Here is a 5,119-nt window from a genome sequence, read left to right as displayed (position 1 = left end):
TAATTATAAGGATGTTTTTCCATGGTCTTATGATGATATGCCTGGTTTAAGCACTGAATTAGTGGCTCACAAATTGCCAACTGATCCCGCGTTCCCTCCTGTCAAACAAAAGTTGAGGAAGTTTAAAACGGATGTAAGTATTAAAATTAAAGAGGAAATCATGAAACAACTTGAAGCCAAAGTAATTCGAGTAGCTCGCTATCCCATGTGGTTATCCAATGTTGTTCCCGTACCAAAGAAAGATGGCATAATTTGAGTGTGTGTTGATTACCGTGATTTGAACAGAGCAAGTCCGAAAGATGATTTTCCACTGCCCAACATCCATATTTTGTTAGAAAACTGTGCTAAACATGAGGTTGTCTCTTTTATGGACTGCTATGCCGGATATCACCAAATCATTATGGATGATGATGACACCGAGAAAACGTCTTTTATCACACCATGGGGGACTTATTGTTATCGAGTGATGCCGTTTGGTTTGAAGAATACTGGAGCAACATACATGAGAGCCATGACCACTATGTTTCATGATATGATGCATAAGGAGATTGAGGTCTTTGTGGATGATGTGATTATTAAGTCAAAAAGTCAGGCCGACCATGTTAAAGATTTAAGAAAGTTCTTTGAAAGGCTTCGCAGGTATAATCTCAAACTCAACCCGGTAAAATATGTATTTGGAGTTCCATCTGGAAAGTTGTTGGGGTTTGTAGTCAGCCATCGAGGAATTGAATTAGATCCCTCAAAAATCAAAGTCATTCAGGATTTGCCCCAATCCAAGAATAGAACGGAGGTGATGAGTTTGCTTGGTAGACTGACTTACATTAGCAGGTTTATTGCCCAACTCACAATCACTTGTGAGCCGATATTCAAGTTGCTGAAAAAGAGTGTTGCGCTAAAATGGACTGAAGAATATCAAGAAGCGTTCGATCGAATCAAAAGATATTTTTCAAATCCGCTCATGATGGTACCCCCGGACCCTGGTAGGCCTTTAACGTTATATTTATCAGTCATGGACAATTCTTTCGGTTGTGTCCTGGGTCAACATGATGTCACAGGCAAAAAGGAGCAGGCTATTTATTATCTTAGCAAGAAGTTCACCGCATATGAGGCCAGGTATACTCTTCTTGAAAGGACGTGTTGTGCCCTAACTTGGGTAGCACAGAAGTTGAAGCATTATCTCTCATCCTATACTACTTATCTCATCTCCTGCATGGATCCTTTGAAGTATATCTTTCAGAAGCCTATGCCGATGGGTTGATTGGCAAAGTGGCAAATTTTGCTTACCGAGTTCGACATTGTATATGTGAATCGAACTGCCATGAAAGCCCAAACCTTGGTAGATCATCTTGCTGAGAATCCCATCGATGAAGAGTACGAGCCATTAAAGACATATTTTCCTGACGAAGAAGTGTCGTGTGTCGATGAAGTAGTTATAGATGCTGATCCTGGTTGGAGGTTATTTTTCGATAGAACTGTCAATATGAAAGGAGTCGGAATAGGTGCGGTTCTTATCTCTGAATCGGGACAATATTTCCCAATGATAGCACAACTTCGATTCTACTGTACTAACAATATGCCAGAGTATGAAGCCTGCATTCTTGGTTTGAGGTTAGCTGTTGATATGGGAGTCCAAGAATTATTGGTGTTGGGAGATTCAGATTTGTTCATCCATCAAATTCAAGGAGATTGGAAGACGCGAGATTTGAAGCTCATCCCGTATCGACAATGCTTGCCGGAGCTATGTCAATGGTTTATGTTAGTAAAATTTAGGCATATTCTAAGGATTCATAATAAAATTGCTGATGCTTTAGCCACTCTGTCTTCAATGCTCCAACATCCTGACAAAGCCTACATCGATCTAGTGCATATACAGAGTCGTAATCAGCATGCTTACTGTAATGCAGTTGAAGAAGAGCTCGATAGAGAACCCTGGTTCTTGGATATCAAGCGGTACATTCAGTCAGGAGAATACCCATCATATGCCACCAACGATCAAAAGAGGACTATTAGGCGTTTGGCTAGTGGATTTTTCTTAAGTGGGGGAATCTTGTATAAGATGACCCCAGATCTGGGACTTTTAAGGTGTGTAGATGCAAAAGAAGCCTCGGCAATCATGGTTGAAATACACTCTGGAGTATGCAGGTCACACATGAACGGTCATGTTTTGTCAAAGAAGATTCTTCGAGCAGGTTATTACTTGCTTACTATGAAAAGGGATTCTATTCAATTTGTTTGGAAGTGTCATCAATGTCAGGTACACGATGATTTGATACGTTCTCCTCCTGTTGAGTTGCATGCAATGGCCACTCCATGGCTGATTGTGGCTTGGGGAATGGATGTGATTGGACCGATTGAGCCGAAGGCATCAAATGGGCATAGATTCATTTTGGTAGCCATTGGCTACTTCACAAAGTGGGTAGACGCAGTAACTTTTAAGTCAGTGACAAAAAAGGCTGTGGTAGATTTTGTTCATGCCAATATCATTTGTAGATTTAGAATTTCTAAGATGATTATTACAGATAATGCCGCCAATCTCAATAGTCATTTGATGCAAGAAGTATGTCAACAGTTTAAGATCGCGCATCGAAATTCTACTCTATATCGTCCAAAGGCCAATGGTGCTGTAGAAGCAACCAATAAGAATATAAAAAAGATACTGCGAAAGATGGTATAAGGATCTAGACAGTGGCATGAAAAGTTGCCATTTAAATTGCTAGGTTATCGCACCACTGTTCGCACTTCATAGGGGCAACTCCATATTATTGGTGTATGGGACAGAAGAGGTCATCCCTGCAGAAGTTGAAATTCCCTCTCTTCGAGTCATTGTATAAGCAGAGATCGATGATATGAATGGGTAAAAACCCGACTGGAACATTTGAGTTTGATTGAGGAAAAAAGGCTAACGTCTGTGTGTCATGGCCAGTTGTATCAGAGGAGGATGGCTCGAGCGTATAACAAAAAGGTCCGTCCCAGGAATTTTGAAGTCGTTCAGTTGGTATTGAGACGTATCCTTCCTCACCAGGTTGAAGCGAAAGGCAAGTTCTCCCCTAACTGACAAGGTCCCTTCGTTGTGAAGAAAGTGTTGCCCAATGGAGCCTTATATTTGACAGATGTTGAAGGCAAAGTGACAGAAATGGCTATCAATGCTGATGCGGTCAAAAGATACTATGTATGATATTTGATCCTTTGTTTGATTTTATTACATGTTTAGTACTTGCATTTTTGAATATTGGCATGATGAAGGTATTTTATTCTTCTATCCAAACATGGTGTCATCCTTTGTTTACCCATTTGAGCTTCGTTTTATTTTTCTTTCATATCCCTCTTTTGGAATCAAAATAGAGTCAAAGATAAATGTCAAGAAAATAAGAATAAAAGAAAGAGTTCGAAAATAAAAAAAAAAAGAAAAAAAAAGAAAAAAAAGAAAAATCAAATCAAAACAAAGAACAAGCCGATGGAACTACGTCCGACCTGATTCTCCTCTCTCGGGAGTGAGATACGTAGGATGCCCTATTTCGGGCTCGGTCCAACCAAATAAAGATTTAAGATTCACCCAGTCAACAAAACTGGGGCATGATTTAATGTGTTGTTTGAGTCTATTCCAAAAGTTGTAAGTCCCACCCCCACTTCAAGTATCATTTGAGCCCCTTACCATCTTTTTTAACCTTAACCAAAAGCCAAGCTACAACCAAAGAAAGTCCTTCAGATCAATTTTTGATAAGGTTAAGGCTAAGCATGCAATGGATATGATGATACATTGTGAAGTACCATTGGTCTCCCTTAGCATAAGAAATCAGGAAAGAAATAAAAAATGAGAGAGTCTTATTGGTGAAAACCCCCGTGGGCATCATAAGGCGATGGTGAGTTGAGAGAAATGAAAATGAGAGAGTCTTATTGGTGAAAGCCCTTGCTGGCACCATAAGGCGATGGTGAGTGGAGAGAAATAAAAATAAGAGAGTCTTATTGGTGAAAACCCTCACGGGCACCGTAAGGCGATGGAGAGTTCAAGAGAAAAGTAAAAAGTGAGAAGAAAGAGATTTGTTGGCGAAAGTCTTTTAAGATGTCGTCAATCGAATGTGATGTATGAGTCCAATGGATTTGAGGAAGCGGCTCAGTGGCTAAGGCACGAACTAAACAGCAAAGGGGGAGTTTGGATAGAAAGATCAGGCAGCTCAATCCAAAATGCATGTCACACTCATTGGAGTTGGTTGTCGTATTCAGATAAGTTTTCTTTTTGAATCTGGAACATTGCCCTTTTCTTTCATTTACATATTCATGCTTTTTGTCTTTTATGTCATTTATCAAAAAATAAAAGTCACCATTATTTTCTTTACATTTTAAGTCAAGTCTATGTCAAAACAAGCAAGAAAGAATTTCAAAATTTACTACAAGTCTTTCCAATTATATGAGAAAAAGCCAAGGAACAGCACAGAAAGAAATATGATCGTAATTCAACACGAAGCAAAGGAAGTCTATCAACCAACAGACTATTGGATTCGTAGAAACATTCAGATTTGGGAAAAGAGTGCACCTCAGGGGCATGGTAAAATGGAAACCCGTTGTTTGAGTCAGAAATCATTTCCCTCAATCTGGATTAGGGTCAATGATGCGGCAAGACAGGGCAGGTGTCAGCGATTTGGAAGAAAGATAAAAGGAACGAGTGCTGGGACAGATACCTGAGAAACCAAAAGTTGCAAGCCACCATTAAGTTTTTAACTGACAAATTTTCTTTGTTGAAACAGGGGCAAATTCGCTTCACTTAATTCATCTACCATTGGAAATGCACATCCATGAGATTTTACTTTATGTTCAGGACCCTCCTAAAAAATGGGATTTTACTTTATTTTCAGGACCCTCCTGAAAAATGGGATTTTACTTTCTGTTCAAGACCCTCCTGAAAAATGGGATTTTACTTTATGTTCAGGACCCTCCTAAAAAATGGGATTTTACTTTCTTATCAAGACCCTCTTGAAAAATGGTATTTTACTTTCTGTTTAGGACCCTCTTGAAAAAATGGGATTTTACTTTATGTTCAGGACCCTCCTGAAAAATGGGATTTTACTTCATGTTCAGGACCCTTCTGAAAAATGGGATTTTACTTTCTGTTCAGGACCCTCTA

The sequence above is a fragment of the Capsicum annuum genome, chromosome 3 (genome assembly GCF_002878395.1).
Source record: "Capsicum annuum cultivar UCD-10X-F1 chromosome 3, UCD10Xv1.1, whole genome shotgun sequence".
Lineage (NCBI taxonomy): Eukaryota > Viridiplantae > Streptophyta > Magnoliopsida > Solanales > Solanaceae > Capsicum > Capsicum annuum.
The sequence above is the reverse complement of the archived record's forward strand: the minus strand, read 5'-3'. Positions refer to the sequence as shown.